At 42.6% G+C, this 24,988-nt stretch overlaps 1 protein-coding gene across 4 annotated transcripts in view; it reads left to right on the forward strand.

Moving 5' to 3' along the window:
- Positions 1-24,988, forward strand: part of SP3 (Sp3 transcription factor) — a 76,395-nt gene that overhangs the window by 40,959 nt on the left and 10,448 nt on the right. The window lies entirely within an intron of this gene.

Below are 24,988 nucleotides of genomic sequence, written 5' to 3' on the forward strand. Positions count from 1 at the left end.
AAGCGCCCCCCTCCCCACGTTCTCGCACAGCGAAGAAAACGCATACGTAAACCGCACCTGTAAATGTTTAAATCACATGTGAGGTATCGCTGCGATCATCGGAGTGAGAGCAATAATTCTAGCAAAAGACCGCCTCTGTAACTCTAACCTGGTAACCATTACATTTTTTTAAAGCGTCGCCTATGGAGATTTTTAAGTACCATAGTTTGTCCCAAAGACAGTGGTCACCAGAACCAGTAGTGAAATAAAATCTCCCCAGCGAGAACACAGTGATAAAACCCAACAGAGGCTGTAACCCTTCCACATTCTGTCCAAAGCTTTAACAAAAAGCTTTGGCTTTATGTACCCTTTAAGAAGTCTTTCAGATAACTTAGGTCTGTGTTAGGTGGACCACATAACTTCTCAATAGGGTTGTCCCAATACCACTTTAAGTACAAGTACCGATACTTTTTTTCAAGTACTCACCGATTACCAATATTTTTTTTTTAATGTCACATGACAGTATTTTTTTGGGGGGGGGGGTTTTACAATTTTTTTTTTTTTTTTAACAATGCTTTTTTTTTTTTTTTAGGGAAGGAGGGGGTGGATGGTATCTGTGTGTGTGTTTTTTTTTTTTTTTTTTAATTTTAATTTTTATTATTTTTTACAATAATTTTTTTTGTATTTATTGCAATACTTTTTTAATAAGCCCTGTTGGGGGGCTTTGTGAGATATCAGGGGTCTTAATAGACCCCCTGAAATCTCCCCCTTGAGAAAGAGACCGAGGATAGAGATTCCCCAGTTCCTTTCTCTGCAGCCTCAGCTGCACTGAAAATGAATGGAGAGAAGACAGCGGCTCCTCTCCATTCATAAACTGAGACATCGTAATCACAGGAGATTACAATGTTTCAGTTATGTGACTGGACAGAGTCAGTGATCACTGACTCTGTTCATACATCAAAGCAAGGAGGATGACATGGAGGGGGGGACAGCAGCAGAACGGAGGGGGGACAGCAGCAGAACGGAGGGGGACACGGAGGAAGAAAGGAGGTGGACTGGAGGAGGATGCGGTGACAGTCAGCGATGATCGTGTGTGGGGGGAGTTACAAGCACCGATCACCGCTGTATAGATTTCACTAAAGCAGCTGAAGAGGGGGGGGAGAAGCTTGTAACTTCCCCACTCACCGATCACCGCTGACTGTCCAGGTATCGGGTGAAGTATCTGGAGCATTTGCCCGAGTACAAGTACTCGGGCAAATGCTTGGTATCGGTGCCAATACCGATACTAGTATCGGTATCAGGACAACCCTACTTCTCAATTATGTGACAGTTAATTTTGCTGTATGAAAATGGACAGGCATTCACAGATCTTTCACATTATACAAAATATTGGGCTAACTTTACGGTTTTTGTTTTGTTTTTTTTTGTTTTTTTTTATTCAAGAAAGTGTCTTTCCCCAAAAAATTGCATTTGAAAGTATGAAATATATGTTTGGTGGGTTCTAACTATTTTTCTTCCAAAAAATACGGATTTTAACTAGTAAGCAACAAGAAATAGGCTTAGGCATGAAAGGGATAATAAAGTAGAGAGGAAGGATTTCCTTTTAACCACTTAAGGACCGGGCCTTTTTTTCAAACTTGTTTACAAGTTAAAATCTGTTTTGATTTGTTTTTTTGCTAGAAAATTAGTTGGAACACCCGAACATTATATATATTTTTTTTTTCATACACCCTAGAGAATAAAATGGCGGTCGTTGCAATACTTTGTCACACCGTATTTGTGCAGCGGTCTTACAAGCGCTATTTTTTTGGAAATAATTTTTGAATTAAAAAATAAGACCGCAGTAAAGTTAGCCCAATTATTTTTTCTATATTCTGAAAGATAATGCCGAGTAAATTGATACCCAACATGTCCTGCTTCAAAATTGAGGCCACTCGTGGAATGGCGACAAACCTTGGCACTTAAAAATCTCCATTGGCGACATTTACATTTTTTTATAGGTTACCAGTTTTGGGTTTCAGGGGTGGTTTAGTAATGGAATAATTGCTCTTGCATCTAACGATCGTGGCAATACCTCACGTGTGGTTTGAATATCGTTTTCATATGCGAGCACGACTTACGTATGCGTTCGCTTCTACGTGCAAGCTCAGCGGGACGGGGCACTTGAAATTTTTTATTTATTTTGTTTTTACACTGTACTTTATAAAAAAAAAAAAAAAAAAAAAAATTTGGGCCACTTTTATTTCTATTACATGGAATGTAAAGATCCCTTGTAATAGAAAAAAAAAGTATGACAGGACCTCTTTATTGTGAGATCTGGGGGTCAAAAAGACTTAAATGCAATAAATGTTTTTAATTTTTTTTTCCTCTTTAAGACCATTGGGGGGAAGTGATGTTTGACGTCCCTTCCGTCATCCAAGGTTATGGAGCAGAGTGGGGGCCATCTTTCCCTCTACTCGGCTCCATACCACTGAGGGGAGAACATCAGATCGGCTCCGGTAAGCAGTAGAGACGACCGTATCGCAGCGGGAGAACCTCTCCCGCCGCCGATAAAAGTGATCTTGCGGTGAATCCGCCACAGCGACCACTTTTATCTGAAAGTGGACTGCCCACCGTTTAAGAGGATACCGAGGTTATGGCAGCTATCTGCTGCCATAACAACGGTATTCCATGTCAAAGTACCGACGTATAACGACGGCGGCTGGTCCGTAAGTGGTTAAAGTGGATGTAAAACCTCTATACACACAGTGAACAAGTGAACAGCCTCAAATGATGCACAGGGATGACACAAATTTCCTAAATTTTACATGTATATCTTCTGTCTTCACCTTGATATATTATTTAGAAAGTGCACGTTATGTTAGAATTTTTGCTTCCTAATTCCCCTGTAGGGGATCATTGTTAGACACTGTGAGACAGCTAATTGGAGGAAAGGCGTGCACACACCCCCTCCCCACACATGCAGAGGTTGCCTGTGTATAGTTTAGCTCTGTGCTAATCTATTTATAGCAACCTCCTCTGATGCACACTTCAGGCTACCCTCTCCAAAGAGCTTGTCACAAGTTACCAGGCTGATAACAGAAGAACTGAGCAGGACAAAGCTACCAGACACAGGGCTATGAAGAGAGATCAGAAAACACTGCAGATATGTGCCTAGCTCAAATTTCATGAATCGGGTTTACATCCACTTTAACATTTCAGTTTAGATGAATTTTAGAGCTCTTTCACACCTACAAACTGTTCAGGTCCGCCTGTCAGTTTTTCAGGCTGACCTGAACGGATACTCCATGTACTGCTATGGAGCGACATGTCACCGCTGACATCCGATCCACCGCTAAATCCATACAGATGGAAACCCTATTTTCCATCTGTCCGATTCCCCAGAATGGAGGTCTGACAGGTCCATCTCTGCACAGTGTGCAAAGACTGACTTGTCATCTGCCGGCTCAGCGGGGATCAACGGAGCGATCCCTGCTGTGCAAGCGGAGTCCGTGAAAACGGACATAAGTGTGAAAGGGGCCTAAGGCTTAATGTACATGGGACATTTTAAAACCTCTCCTGAACGATTTAACTTGAGAGATAGTAACCGACAATTTTCAAAAATTAAAATCGCTTGTAAACGAAAAGCTCCTAAATGCGAGTTACCGCGTCTACACATGTTTACAAGCTGTTACAGGCATTTGGCGTTTCAAATGCCTCTTAACATCCGTCCTGAATGCATTTTTTTGCTTTCCAAAAAATGCTTCTACACTCCACTGCCTAGAAACTACTATAAACGACCCTGTGTACATGTACTGATAAGATAACATAGAGGAGAGTTCAGGGGCAGCTGAAAAAAAAACTTTTTGGCTACATGGCTTAATCTACTCTTTGTTCTGTAAACCCTAAAACCTTTAAAAATCCTCCATTTTTTTGACACGCTGTACTGGATCTGAAATGAGTTGGATTATTTAGGTCATGGGTGCTCAACCTGTAGCCCTCCAGCTGTTGCGGAACTACAAGTCCCATCATGCTTGTAACCGTCAATGGCTTTTTTCTCTTCCAGCCACGGTGGGTTTTCAGTAGGATGAAGATGGGTAAATCCAGCACTTAAGAGAAGTAAAGGATTCCCCCCCAAAATTATACTTAGGTGGATGCAGCATGGGTCCGATGCTGCATCTGTCCCCCGACACCTCCTACACTGAGAACCGATTGATTTGAACACCACGGATCACTCGGTTCTGATAGCTCCCAGAGCAGAGAGCTGCTGGCTGTCAATCAGCTGCTCTCCGCTTTGCCTCCTCCTTGCTCACTGGAGCGCTGAGCTCAGCGGAATGTCAGTTCAGGCACCTGGCGGATCCAGACTCCCATTGTCGTGATGACATGGTTCCTGGACTGATTTCTGTTACGTCAGCAGAGAGCTCACTTCAGCCCGTTCTCTGCTGAAAACATACAGCCAAACGAGCTTTGGCTATACCCCTCCTTTAAGATAGTCCTTTAATGTAAAGCCTCGTACATACGATCAGATTTTCGGAACAACAGTCTCCGTTTTTTGTTGCATGCTAGTATCATGTTGTAAGTGAAGAGGTTACTCGCCATACGAAAATTCTCGTACGACAGAATTCAACTTCAAAAGTGACGTAACTTGTTAAATAGTTTTGTATGTGTTCTTTTGTTTCTGAGCATGCAAAGTTTTGCTCTTATGATTTTTTTTTTTTTTTTTTTTTTTTTTTCCATACGAAAACTGTACTAATTAAACAAAAATCGAACGTTGTTTTTACACAAATTTTATAGTCTGCACATCCATCTTTTGTCGTACGAAAAATCTGAATAGACCGTCAAAAGCACCTTACTAACGATCTGAAAATCTGCAGATCATTCGGACTAAATTTTACTTCCGATTTTCGTATCGTGTGTACGGGCCTTAAAATTGTGGCATGTAGTGTAAAATATTAGTGCACGTGGCCAGTCTGCCCCTTTTAACACACCTTGATGGGGGTAATCTAGGTTTTTGGAAATACAGAGTTTGGTGAATCTGCATAGTTGCCCACTGAATTTTTTTTCTCACTGATGCTGTCAGTGACTTAAAGGGGTTGTAAAGGTTCATGTTTTTCCACCTTAATGCATCTTATGCATTAAGGTGAAAAAACATCTTGCAATCACTGGCCGCCTCCCCCCCGTTTTCCTTACTTGAGCCCTGGAAAGTCCTGTGCCGCGAACGCGCTCTTCCTTTGCAAGGTCTTCTCGGCTCTTCATTGGCTCGCGCTGCTGTCAATCAACTACAATGATGCAAGGGCCAGGGGGCGGGGCCGCGTTGTTTAGTAGGCGGCCATGGACGCCAAATATAGGTCTCGGTAGCGCACCCAAAAGGTGTAACGTCCTTGGGAGAGCACTTCCCCGAGGGGGTTATCAGAAGCGAGGAGGAGCCGAAACAGCCGCCGAGGGACCCCAGAAGACGAGGATCGGGACCACTGTGTGCAAAACGAGCTGCACAGTGGAGGTAAGTATGACATGTTTATTTAAAAAAAAAAAAAAATTTGAAGTGTCACTTAAATTTGGAGTATAGGGTAGGTTAGTTCACATCCGCACATATATATCTTGCCTGGTGTTTTGAGTTACAGTTGGTGTGCAAGAAGAAAAATGCAAGAATTTGTAAGAGAGTGTGTCTCATTTGAAGGCTGGCATTTACTGCCCTTTGAAGCATACCCTATATCTGGTCACAATGTAAAACTTGCACATGTAACACTGACAATACAGAACGACTCAATGATCTTACCTAAAATCCAGTGATTTCCTGACTTCCTTTTTTGGGATTATCTGCCATTGAAATCCAAATCAGCATTCTTAGCCCTGCCTTATCTCTCTACTGCTGGACTACAGAGTCATTACCTGTGTCAATAGGAATTAATCTTGGGTACCCTGGTGATTCTTTCTCCCAGCAGCTGTGCCTGCAATCATTTTACACACCTAGTGAACTAATAAAACTACAGGTGAAAGGTATCAGGAAACAGAAAAATGTAATGCTTGAACGTACTCTAGAGGAAGGTTTGGGGTTGATGTAAGGGTATGGCTGTACAAATCCTTTAAAATGCCTAATCTCACATACCTTTAATTGGTTATTGGGGACACAGTCAATGTGTTAAGAAAAAAAGCTGAATATTCAGATTCTTATATAAGCCTAGTTATGACTGGACTTTTTAGCCATTTGCCTGCTTTATATAGTCAGATCTGATAGTGTACAGTTTAGGGGTTGACTGATATCATGTTTTTTCAGGCTGATATCAAGTGATGATATCCTGTATATTTAAACTTTTTTTTTTTTTTTTTTTTATGCTGTCCTTTTTAAAAATATATATATATATATTTTTTTATTGTTATCACAAGGGATGTAAACATCCCTTGTGACAGTAATAGGCAGTGACGGGTACTCTATAAGACCCCAAACCCCTCCTCTGCACTTGAAAGTACAGTATTCAAAACATCAAGGTCGGCGTTTTTTAAACACTTTCTATTTTTTAAACCTGGCGCCTTTAGGATGCCAGTAATCTTAAGTGATGTCATGACATCGCTTCCGGATCCCTAGATCCGAGACCCGAACAAAGCTGAGCTACTTGTAATAACAGCCAAACGGCTGCTGAGCCACATCGGTTGTCATTACAAGAAAGCTAACCGTCTGCTCTAAAGAGCGGTGCCAGGGTGATGTGTGCAGCATCACCCTGGCACCGGTAAGTTTGTGTTACCGATGTGTCAAAAAAAGTAAATATCGCCCGCACCGATAATGGGTCGACCCCTAGTACAATTATTACCTGATCTCTCAGTCTAGGAGAAGAAATCTTTAGATTAGTAGCAGTTTTAGAGAGTTTTGTAGTTTGTGTAACGGCCTTCAGAAAGAAAGTTTAAGGAAATTTCAACTTTTTTTTTTTCTCAGCCAGTAAACTATATAAGAGATTTCCAGAAGGTTTAAACAAGTAGATTTTCATATGTTTTTTTAAATGATTGAAGCAATGCTTTCAGCACCCTTTGTAAAGCTATGTGACCCACCTTGCTGGTACCAAACATTATACAGTGTAAATGAAGAGTAGTATAAAGGCAGTGGAGTGCAGGTGTTCTTGTGTGCACCAAATAGCTGTTTTACATATTATACCCACTATATCACTGAAAATAATTTCTGGTGTAGGCAGTGGTCACGGTCCTAACTGGGCATTTCTTGTGTATATGTGGATAAACAAGGCATGAATTGTATTATTACCCAAAAAGAAATCTTTATTTTTGTATCTAAACTGAAAAATATAATATATTACAGCTTACCAGTCCTTAGATGTTGTGCCTGTATTCTTTTTTCTGTTTAGCTTTCTTTTCCTTTTTATTTTGATTGAGTGATCTGGCCAGTAACCCTTCTTGTCTTAGGGGTGGCTCTTTTATAAATCGAAGGGCACCCAAGCCACTTTTGGACAGCAGCATTGTCTGGAGAAGGTAGTGTTGGATGGACGGACTTAGTAGATGGACTTGACATTAGCTACTAAAGCCCAACTCCAAATAACTTTTTTAAAGCAGATCTAGAAAGTTTTTACAAAAACAAAATATAAAAACCTGACTATAGTAAACATTTGGAGTACCATGCCAGACGTTGCTGAACTGGATATTGCAGTGATATCCTGAAAGTGATCTTTGGGCACTTTGTTCCACATGGGGTGCTTTCAAGCCTTTATTCTGGGAAACTTTCGCTGCAGAGCACTTTGCATGTTCAGAGCTGCTTGTATTGTCCCTGAAGACTAAAGCCGGCCATATACAGTGGATCTAAACAAAGATTACCCAGCACACTTACCAGCTAGCCTGCAAAACAACCAAATTGGCCCTGTCTAACAATGCATGTTAAAAACACTGGGTTTTGTTTGCACGCACTTGCAAATATATGCATAAGCCGTATTGCCTACATCAAGGCTTCTCTTACAGAGGAGCCTTGAGGTAGGCACTATGGCTTACACACGTGCAAACAAAACCCTGTGTTTTTAACATGAATTGTTAAACACTCAATTTGGTTGTTTTGCTGTCTGGGAAACCTTTGATGTGTGTTGCCCTTCCATGTGCACCTTACTACAAAGGCTAGTTATAGGTTGGGACTGGTTGCCACTTTTTCCTAAGTCCTCTTCCAGGGCAGCATCTGAGAGATGGGGCTCCTCCCACCTAAAACAAAATATGCATCATCCACCATTATAAAATGTTGTTGCATACCTCACTACCTCAGTTCTTGTGTTTCCTCCAGACGAACAGGATTAAACGCATGTTTATTTTGTTTCAGGCTACCATGCTTGTTGCAGGTGCCACCCTGCCTAGCTGCCACTGCAGTCTTCACTTGAGGCTTGGCATGCTAAGGACAGGGCCCAGTGGGGAAAATCTCCCTGGTTCTCCGGTCTCGCAGCTAATACACAGCCCAAGGTTATGCAACCATATACCCCACCAGCTGCAGGCTTCATAGGACAGCCTCCCTGTGTGCTTTCCCCTAACAAAGTCTTGTGGCACATGCCCCCCCTCCTCGGGGCGCCGCTGGTTCAGGTAGGCCCTGGAAGCATGGTGCTCAAGAGAAAAAAATGGTGCTCAAGAAAAGGGTTACTGTTCGCTTGTTTCCGGGACACCAAGACATGTGGGCAACAGGAAGAGAGCTCATAATACTGGTATGTGTTCCACCTAAACCTATGGTGCGGCTGGGGCCAGAGCAAGGGCAGTAAAGCTTGATGGGCCTCAGCTTGTCGGCCATCTTAATGCTCGTTATGTTGGACGCCATTCCATTTGCCTGCCCTACAAATCCTGCTAGTCAGGATGGCTCTAAGGTTCAGCATTTACCGATCAAATTTCAATGTATGAGCTAGCTCAGTGGTCCTCAACCCCGTCCTCAGGGCTCACTAACAGGCCAGGTTTGCAAGATAACTAAAATACATCACAGGTGATATCAATTGCTGCTCAATGATTGCAGTATTCTAGTCTGCATCTCCCTAAGGTAATACCTAAAATCTGGCCTGTTAGTGGCACTGAGGACAGGGTTGATGACCACTGCGCTAGCTGGTTGTACCGATGTCGATCTATCGATTGACTTGGGTACAACCACCCTCTCAGGCTTTTCTCGAAAGATTGGTGCCGCTGGCTATAGTTGGCGACACTGATCAGTGTATTCTTCTGGTGAGGAGCTTTCCCTGGCAGCAGAATACAGTAGCTTAGCTGAAAGAAATCCCCCATCCACAGCAAATGCGTTGATGGGGTAATCCACTGGTTGAAAAAATAAAAAAGGAATCCTGAGTTAGCTAGTCTGGCCAAGCACCTGGAGCTACCTCGCTTACATAGGCCACTGGGTGTCTTTTTTTTATCTGCTTTAGCTAGAATTGCAGAGGAAGGGGATAAAGCTCTGGGATTGAGCGCTGACATCATATGTGGGGTAGAGTGTTGGGCGTTCTTTCTGTGCATTTTTCCAGTAAACATTCGCCTGCTGTTGCTTTTGTGTGCATGTGAAACTTTGATCCGTTCCTATTCCTGCTGCTCACCAACAGTGACCCTCACCTGCAACCAGCTTTCCTGGTTTGGCGAGTACCTAAAGCTTTAACTTGAGCCTATATGTTGCCTTACCACTACACAGTCGCAACATGTCCGATTCCAGATACAGGGGGAATATCCGGCTGTATCAGGTGACCCCAGCTCACTTTCTTTAAATGGCTCTGGGGCTGTGAGCTGCCTACTGCCAGCGTTGATGTCTGAAGCCTGGAATCATGTGCCCTCACACCATAGAAATGCAGTCCGGATGCGTTCCAGATGCTTTTCTGCATGCACTGGTGTGAACTATGCCATTGAAAACCATATAACCGTTTTTGATGCAGAAAAAAACGCACTGGACTGCATGTGGTATGAACTGGCCCTTAGTCTTTTGCATCCTCGAGGTCCTCTTTAGCTCCATCGGATGTTGCTGCATTCTCAGCCCTATGGCTGAGGCCTTTACCACGATCATGCAAGAATGTATGGCCCAAATCACCCAGTTATTTGCTAACTGTTTGCAGAGGCCCCAAGCACGTTCTCGCACCCTCTCCTGCAGATTCTATATCTGATTTGCCCTTGGCCTTAGTGACTTTTGGAGCCTCTCCAGTCTGAGATTTTCCTAAGGAGTCCGTCTACTTCTGTTGCTCCCAAATTAAAGGTGACCATTTTAACTTTTATTGATGCAGTATATAAATTCTAAAACTAGAGGATCAGCCTGTTATCTACTGGTAACTGTCTCCAGAAAACTCCTAAGGCCCCAAATACTTTCCCTTTGTACCCACTTTTCCAGCTGTTTCGCTATGGAGGTTGAAAACTTGAAGAGGGAGCAAAAAACTTATTAGACTTGTATCTCTTTGGGGATTTGGTGCAGAAGAGGTCCATTGTGGATACAGCCAATTCCCAAGTTAACCAGATGCTTACTAAATCGGAGGAGGATACACCTATCTTCAATGACCCAGCCAATAAGTGGTTGGAAGCCTTTTCATAAGCCCTATTCTCTAGTGGGTCCTGCCCTTTACCTGGTCATGGCCGTGTCTTTTTATCAAATCATGTCTAATCGGTCAAAATCCCTTTTAGAGAGCTAAAAATGCCTAATTGCCACATCTTCATTGGACAAGACAACACTCGTATTCCAGACATTCCCTACAAGAAGACATACAATCCTTCAGCTATTGCAAGCTTAAATAGAAACTAACTCCAGATTGTACTTGGCTTATAGCTGCCGGTTTTGTTCCCTTACATGGGTCCTCCCACTACCTCCCAAATAGTTATTACCATTTCAAACTGTGCTTGGGCTATTACTATACATTAAACTACAGAGATGACCACCTACCCTATTTTAAAATACCTACTATTTCACAGCAACATATGGACCCTGCACAAGCTACACACTGTTTCAATTGCAGCCTTGAGAGAGTTAAATCTTGCCGCACTTTCTTAGTTGGGATCTGTGCAATACCACATCTGCCATCATTGTAGTTCAACAGAAACTGGTGGTGGTCAACAGTTTGGCCAATCTTGGGAGGCAGTCCAGAAGCTTAATTACTGTGCAAATTGGTCAGAGCAGTTACTGCTAATTTCGTTGCACTGTAATATAAGCAAGACAAGAGCATTGCTCTGAATTCTATTCCTAGCATGAGTGCAATTCAAAATAATTTAATATGAAGATATTTGTGGCTGGTGCCACAATCTGGACAAACCAATTTGTTTGTCACTGAGGATCAGGCTCATCCTTCCCAAGGACCAATTTGCCATCCTGTTTCTCTGACCCTGGCTTTAACAGGATTGCTGTTGAAGCCCAACTTTCTGAGGGCCAAGGAACTTTGATTCCAGTGATGCTAAAAGCAAAGTTGTCTACTTTTCACAAGGTCCATCATTGGACACAGAAGTCATTCTTCACTCTATATGATGAGATTCGGGGGTTTCACTCTAGCATAATCTTTGTGGGATGTATCCTCTCCTTGGACCGGTATTTTGAGTCAGGCTCCTGCCCTTTCTGATCTAGTTTAACCACTTAAGCTCCAGACCATTTGGCTGGCCAAAGACCAGAGCACTTTGTGCGATTCGGCACTGCATCTCTTTAACTGACAATTGCGTGGTCATGCGACGTGGCTCTCAAAAATGACGTCTTTTTTTTTTTTCCACAAATAGCTTTCTTTTGGTGGTATTTATCACCTCTGCGGTTTTTATTTTTTGCGCTATAAACAAAAAATGAGCAATTAATTTTGAAAAAAACAATATTTTTTTACTTTCTGCTATATCCCCAAAAAATATATAAACATTTTTTTTCCTCAGTTTAGGCCAATACGTATTCTTCATATTTTTGGTAAAAAATCACAGTAAGCGTTTATTAATTGGTTTGCGCAAAAGTTATAGCGTCTACAAAATAGGGGAGAGTTTTATGGCATTTTTATTAATTTTTTTTTACTAGTAATGGCGGCGATCAGTGATTTTTTTTTTTTTTTTTTTGTGACTGCGACATTATGGTGGACAGATCGGGCACTTTTGGTGCTATTTTGGGGACCATTCACATTTATACAGATTGGTGCGATTAAAAATGCATTGATTACTGTGTAAATGTGACTGGCAGTGAAGGGGTTAACCACTAGTTGGTGATGTAGGGGTTAAGTGTGTCCTAGGTAGTGATTCTAACTGGGGGGGTTGTGATGGGCTATGTGTGACATAGCACTGATCACCGCTCCCAATTACAGGGATTGGTGATCAGTGTCATTAGGCAGAACAGGGAAATGCTTGTTTACATTAGCATTTACCCTTTCTTCCTTTTCTGTGAGACGATCGCAGGTATCCCCGCGGACATCGAGTCCACGGGACCCGCGATCACGCTCACGGAGCTCCCGGCGGCGCGTGCCCTCAAGCCGCCTCTTAAAGGGCAATGTACAGGTACATTAATCTGCCTGTATGTGTCCTTCTGCCACAGTATATCTACGTGAGGTGGTCGGGAAGCGGTTAAAAGACATTAACCTCACTCTTTGATTAGGACCTTTTGTGCAGAGGGTCTCCCATATGGTGCTCTCTGCCATTCCCTTGCAACTCCAAAAAATCTGAATCTGGTTCTCTCCACTTCTGAAACTATTTGAACCCATTAGACATTTCTTTCATCCAACAAAAAAAACCCTGACTGGTTTTGTATAGGGACAAGGTGATATTGAGGCCCGGGCCTTCCTTCTTACCCAAGGGTAGTTTCTGCCTTTCAGTGGTTGTAAACTCGAGGAAAAAAAAAAAACCTGCAAGACAAAGGCATAATGAGCTAGTATGCATTAAATACTAGCTCATTATGAAATACTTACCTTAAATCCGCGACATGTCTCCCGGAGTTATTTCTGGGTTTGCAGCCTCTGGCGCTGCGATTGGCCAGAGCCACGATGACGTCACTCCCGTGCTTGCCGCCGGTAACGGCACAGTTCTTGAAGAAATGGCACGAGCGGGCCGTTTCTTCAGTGCTCATGTGCCGATGACGTTGGCACATGCGGATACAGTGAATATCTCCTAAACTTATAGGCTTACCTGTAGGTAAAGGTGATGTAACAGGGTTTACAACCACTTTAACCAGTACATTGTTCCTCTGGCTCCAGTTTAACAGGATATTTTCCCATTATCACCTGGATGTAGATTGTGCGATACATGTGTGCCTCGCAGCCACTGCTTCCATTACATGGACTGACTTTCTCGGTCATCACCGACAGCCTCTGTTAAATGGAGTCTGTTTCTTGTTCCACCATTTCTGGGTGGCTCAAACAGATCCAAGCTTATAGTATTAAGATCTAGTTCCACTTTTTCCTTGTCAAGACCTGATAAATCTTTGAGCTTTTTTTCGGCTACTGTTTCCAAAATTTGGAAGGCTACCACCTGATCTGTTGTGTTTCTCCACCCTCACTCGACCTGCTTTTGAAGGCCCCCAAGTCTAAAAACTTCCTGAGAGCAAAAACAGGATCATCTTGATTGTATAGTACAAGATACTGGGCATAGACCAAGGTTAGGCAAACTTTGGCCCTCCAGGTGTTGCGAAGCTACAAAATCCATGAGGCATTGTAAGACTGTCAGGTGCACACACAACTCAGAGGCACAATAGGACTTGTAGTTCTGCAACAACTGACAGCCCGAAGTTTGCCTACCTCTTTTGTACACCATGGGTTATATGCAAGCTAACTTCAGGTGATTGGACTTGGGCAAAAAAAAAATCTTTTAATTTTATATCTTGGAACAGCGGAAACATAGGTGCAGGTAAGAGTAAATCAGTTTGTTACTCCCCATTATGCTTGTCTGATGGCCTTTGGTGCTATAAATATTTACACTTAATCTTAAATCTGGTGTTTTTCTCCCCCCCCCCATGCTGCTTGTGATTGTAACGGAGTTGCAACACATCTCTTGGCTAATGCACTTACGCCCACCACATCGGGAGAAAACCTGCACACCATGTTTGCTGCACTTCTGGCTAGTTTCTGCTATAGAGGCATGGTCAGCTCCTGAGTTATAGCAGCTCCTGTGTTCTGGACATGCAAAACCCCATTCCTTTGCACCCAATTCTGCGAGCACACCATTGGTGTTCTTTCCACTTTATGTCCGATCACAGGTGCAAGTGAGCTGGGACAAAAGGTATGCTGATGGCCTACAGGAAATGCAAAACACTGCTCAGTGTGATAGCTGTTCCTTTTTCCGAAGCAATATCCTATTTTGACACTGGTCCCCTCTGGCTCTAGTCCCTCTCAGATTTTTCTGCCATGTCCATATTCAGAAAACTTTCGAAACTCCCTGGTCTTTAGGGCTTTCCTGCATCAAGCGTCTCCTCGTGTTTCACATGTTCTGGTTTTACTATTGGAATGTTTAGGCTTCAGCTGATGTGAGGTTTGTCCATATGGTGCTTTAGGCTTTTTAGTGGAATGGAGTGGGTGGGGTTATTTTAAGTTAAAATTCCCTTTTTTGCACTTGCTATTTGTTTTTTTTTTTGCCAGTGTATCTCCTGTAAGTGGCAGTATAACCTAAAAGTGAAACCCTTCCTGTGTTCCTCAATAGACTTAAAGTAAAAAATTTTACTGTCCAAAAATACAAATTGTCTTTGACTTAGGAACACAGTATCCTGGTACATTCTTGGACATGTGGGGTATGCTGCTGCCTTCAGGAGGTTTTGGACACTGGCAACTAGACATTAAGCCAGCCTGCGTACAACCCCTCCAATTGTTAATTTCCCCCTTGTGTCCCTGGAGGTTGGAAGCCTTTTCTTCAGCTCTGCTATAGAACACTCTGTTTATGTATGGTATACATTTTATGGCTGTTTTTTCCCCCTTCAATCAGGATATTGGCACTGTGGCTATTCTTTCTTTAACTTCAGTCAAGACTTTGATTGCTCTGATAGTTGCTTCGGATCAGTGTTTTCTCAGCAATAGCTTTCGGAGGCTGTACGCAGACCCTGCTGGCCTGAGGATTGCGGGTCCTGTCTGAAATGTGACCGCGACCTTTGGGCGCTGAGCTCCACATGTGGCACTTTTCAGATCTTGTTTTTGCTACAGACCTCTCCCCAGTTTCATAGCCGTAGCATAGCCTTTGGTGTGACCCAGTCTCTGAAGATCAGCTTTTTGAAGAAGCCCATGGATGGGGTGAAAATTGCCTGAATTGTGACCTTTGGGCACTGGCCTCTGCATTGTGGTGCTTTCCAGACCCTTGTGTACTGTGAGCCGCAGAGACATTTCCAGGCCCACAGCCGTGTTGGTTTTTGACTTGCTTTTAAGTATGCCTGCGGTAAAGATACCTGGGAAGTCGCTTTCGAACAAGTAACTCCACGTTTTGTGTCTTCTAGACCTGAGGTACTGCGTCTCTAGTATACCCCAGTCTCTCAAGTCTCACTTTGAGTAATGCCTTTATGCATATGCATTTTATTTCTCAGCATATCTTTTGAAGTCTCTACTCCCACCTATTGAACTGGCAATTGTGAGTTACTCTGGTTTGTAACCTTAAGTCACAGAGCTGCACCCCAATTTTTTTTTTGACTTCCATGTACAGTGTTAGCTGCAAGATGCTCTCCAAGTCCCCATACACACTATTGGATTTTCTGCAGATTTTTGTCTTCAAGTTTACGAATACCATGTAGTGCAAGGGCCTGCTTGATTGCATACAAATTGAAACTCTTAAGGTTTGACCTCATTAAATGGTTTTGGTAAATCTGAAGACAAAAATCTGCAGAAAATCTAATAGTGTGTATGGGGTCCAATTCTAGAGCCGTGTGCAACCTTTGCAGAGACCCAGTCTGTACAAACAGACTTTTTAAAGGAGAACCACTGTGCCATTTATAGCCATATTCAGTTTCCTCTTATATTATCAGATAATGGGATATCACTGGAAAGTGACTTATAGTCAGTTTTGTTTGTGAATGCTCCAGGCAATTTTCTACTGTCGGCTACGAAGTGCTGTACAGGTTCAGAACTGCAGCACAAGCTCAGGTGGACTCAGTCTTTAAAGTGGTTGTAAACCCTTTAAACCACTTTTTGCTACAGGTAAGCTGCATGTGACAACGTCATCGGCACATGCGCACTGAAGCAATGGCATGTTCGTGTTGTTGCTTTAGTTTGTATGCCGTTACCGGCGGCTCCCACGCGGGAGTAACATCTCTGTGGCTCTGGCCAATCACAGCAGAAGAAACTCCGGGAGCAATGTCACCAGCTGGAGCAGTGTATGAGGACCGCTTCGGGGGCTTCGATCTAAGGTAATTCATAACAGGCTAATATGCTATGTATACTAGCTCATTATGCCTTTACAATTGCGTAAAAAAAAAAATATTGGCACAGTGATGATTAAGATTAAAGGCACCTCTAGGTAGAGTTTTACACATGCATTATCAGTGCTTTCTCTCTCGCCTTTTTAGCCTAAAAGAAGTGTTGTCTTGTTGTTGCTCCTGCTTCCCTGATATGAGTGGATCCTTTGGTTTCTGGTGTATATTTTAATGGCCTGCCAGGATGCACAGTGAACATGTCTTTACAAGGGCACGCCCACTGCAATGGATGACCTCAGGCCATACATTTTTTTTTTTGGCATTATCTCAGCCTTCTAGAAGGAACGGACTCCTGCAATATCAACCCTGGAACCTGTTTTACTATAGGGTCTTCTCTCCAGTCTTATCCAGCTCCGTAGTGTGAGTCTGTGCCCTCACATACTTTCAATAGACCTTTAGTTCCACTTTGGATTTTGTGTTAGTCTGTGCACAGTTAATGCAAAATCCTACCCGTAAGGCTTTTATGCACAATGTGGTGCCACCTCTACCCCAAAGTGTGCCTGAGGTTCCCAGTAGTGCTATCTCTGATTCAGAACCTTGACAGACTTTTCTTGCAGGGCCTGTTTTTCAGCAGGTCCCATTAAATCAACTCTTTGTAAGAAGTTATTGATCCTCTGATAGATGCAGTGCATTCTCCTCTACAATTTGGGAATCAACCTATTCCAGATATTAAGTCTCAGAGCTGTGACTTCAATCGGATTGCAAAGCCACAAATCCTCTTCTATTCAGATTTGTACACAGTCCTGTTATCACTAGCTGTTTTGATGCTCACGATCTCCCATGTGGAACTACTCCAAAGTTCAAGCATCTTTAATTTTCCTTTCTTTTCTGGCATCTTCCTTTTTTTTTTTTTTTTTTTTTATTGGCATTTCAAGTGTCTCTTCTGGCATCTTTGCACCTCTTGGTGTTGGTTCTAAAATTACTTGGGTATCCAATACCCCGACACCTCGAATTCCTACCCTAATAGAAATACATTTGTATTATCTCACACTTCTCTTTAAACTGATTTCTTTCTATAATTCAGTTTGTACTCTTTACAAAGCTTAGCCCTTTTCATTGCAGGGTTTTTTGTGATTTCCTGCACAAAACGGGAACTATTTTCCACTGTTCCGCTACCCTTGTGACACTACACTCTAGTGTACTTCAGTATTTTTTTTTCTACCCACAGCACAAACTATTAGATTCTCCCTAGTGCCTTCTATTTCTTGGCTTCACTTGGTGAAATGCCTTCGATATTTGCACTGGGAGCCAGTGGAGTTGATTCACTAAAGGCAAATAGACCGTGCACTTTACAAGAGAAGTTGCTCCAGAGCATAATAAATGAGGGGAAACTGCTGACTTCAATCATCATGTGCAAGAAAAAATGCTGTTTTATCTTTTATTTTCCTTGCATGTGATTGGGTCGTCTTTGCAAAGTACAACTTTACCTAATTTACTAAGCTCTAGAGCATGGATATGCAATTAGCGGACCTCTGTTGCAGAACTACGAAGTCCCATCATGCTCTGCCTCTGGGTGTCATGCTTGTGGCTGTCAGTCTTGCTGTGCCTCATGGGACTTGTAGTTCTGCAACAGCTGGAGGTCTGCTAATTACATATCCCTGCTGTAGAGCAACTGCACTTGCAAAGTGCACAGTCTATTTGTCTTTAGTAAATCAAACCCAATGTCTCTCACACTCACTATTCTGCAATTGAGTATATTTTCCTTTTTCCGTTCCCCGATAAGAGGATCTCCGGGAACTCCTTCGTAGTTCATGTTCTCATTTTCCCATTTTGGCTTGTGATTGTTCTTATCAGCTGAAGAATTCAAGATTGGGCGTATGCAGTATGCTGTTATTTTGCCGATTTTTGCTTCCAGTGGAATCTGTCGCTTCTTTCCTCCTGAAAAGTTTCCTGTTCTGTATTCCAGAAGATCTCTGGAGAACTTGGTATTATATGAATGTGCTCTTCCCCTTTAGTGGGATATTCAAATTACAGTATTGAGGTTTCCAAAAAGCCTCTGGAAAGAGATCTTTCAGTTCCTTCCGCACTTAAAAAAACCTTTTGTGTAGCAGCCTCCCAAGCACCCCCCTAATTACTTACCTGAGCCCCATCTCTCTCTAGCAATGTCCACGAATGTCTAAGCCGTCCGAAACACACCTCTTGATTGGCTGAGACACAGCAGCGGCGCCATTGGCTCCCGCGGCTATCAAACGATCAGCCAATCAGGGCAGAGAGGGGGCAGGGGTTCATGTCTGAATGGACACACGGAGCTGTGACTCGGCTTGGGTGCCCCCATAGGAACCTGCTGACTGTGGGGGCACTTGATAGGAGGGAGGGGCCAGGAGCAGCAAAGAGGGACCCCAGAAGGAGAGGATCTGTGCTGTTCAAAACCAGCTTCAGAGGAGGTATAACATGTTTGTTTTTTTTTTTTTTTTTATAAAAATTAGACTTTACAGTCACTTTAATCCTAGTGCTCCAAAAAGGTATCATTACTCTGACTCTCAAGGTGCATTATGCTCATTACAAACACAAACTTTAACTGATGGACTTCCGGGAGGTTTTACCACCTTAATAACCAGGGCGTTTTTTGCTACTTTAACTGGCAATTGCTCGGTCATGCTAAACTGTACGCAAATAAAATATATATACTGGAATTTACACAGCTTTGACACTCTACTGGTAATGGCTGTGATCAGCGACTTATAGTGGGACTGTGATAGTTTCAAAGGGCAATCTGGCGCCAACAGACTCTTGCTGGGAGGTACACTGACATCGCTAGTGATCAGACATAATACTGTACATGGTCACTCCTATTAATGACACTGGCTGGGAAGGGGTTAACATCAAGTTGCAATCAAAGGGTTAACTGTTAAGTGTAATATGTGCTGCTTTTACCAAGATCTGGCCATTTTTTTCCCCCTGCTTTACAGGGAGAAGAAACAGCCAGACCCCTGCTGTGTACAGAGTCCTGTATGTTTGTAAACACAGGAATCTGTGCTTGGGCACAGCCGATCAGCAGGTCTCAGCCATAAATCATTGGCTGACGCCTGCTGACAAAATCAATCGGGTCAGCGGGGGTGTCTGCACATGTGCGCTCTAAACCCAGAAGCTATCTACGTTGCTAAGCCTGCAGCTGCTGCTCTCACAGTAAATCTACTGTGACTGAGCAGTAAGTATGATTTCTGAATTCATATATCCAGTCTCGGTCAAGCAGGTTTTGTTTTGGTCACCACATCCTTGAAAACACTTGGATGTGCTTTGCATGGATTCTTTCATTCTTTACGCCTGATGTATTTGCCTTTTAACGCTGCTCTACATCCTTACTCCTGCCCATTCTAATATATAAGTGATACTCTTTACCTAGACTGTTTTTAAGATTGCATTTTTCTCCTTCTATCTCCCCATTTTATTTACGCACAAAGGGCTTGAATAGCCATTCCCATCATTTTAGAGATTTCTTTCCTATTTGACATACCTTATGTTTTTGGTCCTCCAATCCCCTGAATCTGAGGATTAACTGTGTTCTAACTAGGCCTTCAGCTCTTAACTGTTTGATCTGCTTTTATGGACACATCTGGTCTGTCCTGGCTTCCTTTTCTTAGTCAAGAGTTTGTATGTTAGACTTTCACCTAACTACAAAAACTTTTGATAGTTGACCCCCTTAGCTGTTGGTCCAAGTATTCTCTTATTTGGTTACTTGTTCTCCCACACAGTTTTCACGAGGATGTTTGGTTTCCCTCTAAGTTTAGTTGAGGCCCATCACTTTTTCATGTTCCAGCTTTCCCTTCAGTAATTTTCTGCCCTAACTTGCAATACCAAATTGATCCTTGCTATTTTCTTGGCACTGGCCTTTACCTTTCCCATACTGATGGCTTTCTGATTAATTTTCTTGCCCTCAATAGACTAAAAAAAAAAATTGTACAGTAAGTTTTTTTTATTTTTTTATGCGCTTTACAAACTCTGAGATGGGGTTTACAGGAGAGCATATTCAGTGTGTAGTGCAGTAATCTCTAGTTGTAATTATGCCTTCACAGTTCTTGGGTTTTAAGTGCACTTGTTCTTCAAGGCATTTAGATCTCATAAAAGCATGTTACAAAATAAATATGCATCTCCCTTTTTTTTATATCTATCTTTTTTTTTTTCACTATGCCTTATGTTTTCATTGTCGTTAATTACAGTACTTCGTAGTATAAAACAAGGCTATGCACAGATTAATTTGTAGATTACCACTTAAGTTTGATATATGTGCTTCTCATAATCAGACTTAAGTGCATTTTAATTTCCAATTGAGTGGACATTGTCATATTGACTGACGTTAAAAAAAAAAAAAAATACAGCCTTGAGATTGGAAGGCTTATTCCGTAAGTGAAAGCACAGAATGCACTGAATCGCATTAGCCAATTGGAATTAAAGCCCCACTCCGGGATTACTTAACAGATAAGATAATATATTTTTCCTGTCGGTCCCCATTTCCTTCTCAAACTGTCTTCGGCCTCCAAATCAGATGCAATACATGTGATGTCCTCAATCATTTTTTCTAATTTTCCTGATCTTTGAGGGTTGCACCGCACATTTTTTTTCCCAATCGTTCCTCATCCCAAAGGAAACTACACCTAATGCATTGGAATGTTTCCTGCTTTGACATTTTTTAGGATGGTGTGTGGGCGGTGTCAGGTGGAGCATTTGGTCCTCTGTCACTGCCTGCTATAATTTCACATTGCTATTCAGCAGCTGTCTTAAAGGCAGCACTTGTACTCACTGCACACCAGCTCGTACTCTACTGCTCAAAAGACATGCTGGTGTGGAGCAGTTTAGAAGATGGGATGGGGGTAGGCAGAGCTGGTGTAGGCAGAGTTTAGAAAACACTTGCAAGAAGTTCTTGCTAATTCAGATTATTGACACCCACTGTTCCATGGATGTGATGTCAAACACAGAGCTACACAGGGATGATGGGAGGACCGGTCATCCCAATGAGAAAGGAGCTTCTAGGGTCATGTCCCCTAGACAAGAAATTTTTTCTAAGATTCTGACCAGTGACTTTGATTATGAATTTGACAAGCAGGGAACATCTGTAAATAGGTCAAAGATTAGTACAATTGTGCCCACCATAGTGCTGTAGATAGATTTTTCCTAGAATGGGACTTTAATTCCTCATTGGTATAGCAGTGGGTCTATGAAATGTAATTATTGATGCTGTTAGTACATTATTACTGTTTTCAGAACATAGACGGAAATCATGCTTGAAGAGAATTTAAAGCAGAACTCTGGTAAAATTGAAAAGCCTATTAAAAGATATAAAAATACCAAACCAGCTTTTGTTGAAATATTCACCTTCAATCCAGTGTAGCATTTTTTTTTCCCAGCAATATATGTCCTAAGTCTGGCCAGCATGCTAATTCCAAGTCCACTTCAGGTACTTATATACTTATTTTGGTTGAAAGTAAAATTGAAGTTTGTGGTTATAAAAAAAAAAAAAGCCACTCCTTTTGTGTGGCAGCATCGGTCCCCTGCCTCTTCCGAGCCTGAGCACTTAGTGATCACGTGACTGCTAATCACTCAGTTCTTGGGCCACTCTGAGCAAAGTGTGGTATGGGGCTTGGTTGTCTCTTCTCCCCAATTGCTGAGCTCTATCTAGTACCCTATTTGCCCTTGACTCTGTCTTCCTTTCCAATTTTCACAGCCATGAACATACATTTACAGTTCAAGCAGGAGCAGTTGGGTTTTGTATGTCATTCCCATAAACCCACAGCAACCGATGCCTTTCTATAAGCGTCATAGTGGAACTTCACTCTCAACGAACATTGCCTAGTTGTAATCCTTTTGCTGCTAGCATTAGTAAATAGATAGGAAAGTATATTATATTTACATATATTTTTTACATTTCTTCAGTTACTTTGTTTTTTAGGCTCGAGCAAATGATGTCATACATCCCATGAGTCTTCTTTAGGGGTTTTCTCAGCTAAGTACACCCTCCTGCCTTGCGTGCCTCAGCTAAGGTCAGATGGATACCAAGAAGTAAATGATACATGAATCATCTGCTCTTACTCAAGATGGCCATGGTCAGAATATGCTAGGGGGTTTTTTCAGAGTGATTTCTTAGCAAACAAAGCATAGAGACCTGGAAGGATGGAGGAGTTTGCATTTTAAAAATTAATTAAACAGCGTGTAGCACTACCCCTGCAGGAGCTGCTCCCTTTGTTGAGAAAAGTCTAGCCAGTCTTTGCTAGCCTTTTTTTTTTTTTCTTATATTTTTTTTTTTTTTGGATTCTTTAGTCAACCTCTTCTTTCCCTAATTGGCAAATGCTCCTTGAGGTACTGTGATTCCTGTCCCTTGTTCCACAGCAACTTCCCTGAATCTGGTAGATGAGTAGGATTTCATAGACTAGCTTGAGGTTAGGGTGGTTATCACCAGGACCCTTTTGGGGTTTCCCTGTGGCACCCTTTTATGTGCTAGGGGAGGATGCATTTGCTTCCTCAGTCCTGTCTGCTGGGGCTAAAGTCACCTTCATTCTTGCCTACTCTTGTGGGGGTGCGTTGCATGTACTCTGCCCCTTCAGTCACATTGAGTTCAGGATCAAACTCCCCGATTTCTCTCGTACTCAGTAGTCATTTCAGACCCATGATGGGCTGTGATGCTTTTGTTGATGCAAAGCTTTTCATTGATAAGTCTTGATTAGTGAGGTTGGTTTTCTGGCCAGAAAATGCGGAGTTTCATTCTAAGGGGATCGGGCATGCAAAGGCATTGGGCCTTACAGTATAGACTGAGTGGACTTTCTCTTCCCTTCATGAGAAATAATTATAGTTTTGCCTGTTTTTGGTGGGATTTTTGGTTAATGACCTTCTCACTAGTTCAGGGTCGGTGCCCCTTCCTCATGGAATCCTTCCCTCTTATGGTGACCTACCATCTGGGTCTTGAGCATCAGGATGATTCGGTGTCCTCCATCTGGTTGTTTTAGCAGGTCTCCAGATTAGTAGGGACTGTGCCTCCTCTGGTTTAGATTTGGGTCTTGCACCTTTTAGGAAGCTCCTGGGCTACAGGCAGTTCAGTTCTCTTTTTGGGCCTGTTGGCAATTGTTGCCCACCCTCCAGTTGGACTATTTTGAGACATCCCAAAAATATATGTATTCATGTATCCTTCGATGGCCTGGAAACATTTTGATTTTTGTACTTGCTGTAAAATGTATTTAATTGGGGGACACAAGTCCCACCTACCGCAGGTTTTGTTTGTGCTGCTTGGTACTTTAAGGCAGTGGTCATCAGTGTCCTCAGGGCCCACTAACAGGCCAGGTTTGCAAGATAACTGAAATACATCACAGGTGATATCACTTGCTGCTCAGTGATTGCAGTATTCTAGGCTGCATCTCCCCAAGGTAATACATAAAACCTGGCCTGTTAGTGGGCCCTGAGGACAGGGTTGATGACCACTGCTATAAGGTATGCATTTGGGGGGGGGGTTTATCCTGGGACTTGTTTGCCCAAGTCCTGTTCTCCTGTAGGTGGCAGTAAAACCCAACCGTATCTGATTTTCTGTGTCCCTTAACAACTTAAGGACCAGAAGGCCTTGCCCCCTTAATGACCAAGCTATTTTGTGCGATTTGGCACTGCATCGCTTTAACTGACAATTGCATGGCCGTGCGACGTTGTACCCAAACAAGGTTGACGTCCTTTTTTCCCCACAAATAGAGCTTTCTTTTGGGTGCATTTGATCACCTCTACGTTTTCATAAATATTCATCAGTTTAGGCTGATATGTATTCTTCTACATATTTTTGGTAAAGAAAATCACAATAGGCATATATTGGTTTGCGCGAAAGTTTTATCGTGTCTACAAAGTAAACAAAAAAGGACTAAAAATTTTGAAGAAAAAAGTTTTTGTAATGAAATTGTTCTAAATAAGTTTTCTCCTTCACTGATGGGGCAGCACTGATGGGCACTCATAGGTGACACTGATGGGGTACGCCTTGTCAGCGTGAATAGAGGAAAAGCCGATAAATGGCACTTCCGGTTTACAATGTGACCAGCTGTGATTGAACACAGCTGATCACATAGTAAAGAGCCTACATCATGGGCTCTTTACCAGGATCTGAGATGCGGTGTGTCAGACTGACTTACCACACCACTGATCGCCGTGCTGCACGCCTTATGGTCGTCATGTGACGTCCAGTCAGGATAATGAAACCACTTTGCGGCCGTCATATTGCTATATGGCGGGTGGGAAGTGGTTAATGTACTCCAAAAAAAAAAAAAAAAAAAAAGATTTTACGGTGAGTTCAAAAATCCAGTTTTTACTTTTTGCTGTGCTATATTTTAGCGCAGGGGTCTCCAAACTCTGTCCCAAGGACCGGATGCGGCCCTTTCCTAGCCTTTATCGGGCCTTTGGGGCACTATTCCTGCCAATGGTGCGAGGCAATACTCCTCCCACTGACAAACTATGGGACACTATTTCTTCCACAGGTACAGATGATGGAGTATGATTACTCCCACTATCACAAATGATGGGGTTTTAGTCGTCCTACTGACCACAAACCCTGAGGCCATGTTATTTCTCACTGATGAATGCTGGCCCGAGACATTTTCTACCCTCACTGGCCACAATCCGACCTTCTAAAATTTGAAGGACAGTAAACTGGTCCCGTGTTTGAAAAGTTTGTAGATCCCTGTTTTAGCTAAAAACTGGAGTTCTGCCTTAAGTTGCCGACCAGCCGACGACATACAGTGGCAGGTCGGTACGAGCCGTCGTAGCTGTACGTCT

Source organism: Aquarana catesbeiana, linkage group LG06, assembly GCF_042186555.1.
Source record: "Aquarana catesbeiana isolate 2022-GZ linkage group LG06, ASM4218655v1, whole genome shotgun sequence".
NCBI classification, from domain to species: Eukaryota; Metazoa; Chordata; class Amphibia; order Anura; family Ranidae; genus Aquarana; species Aquarana catesbeiana.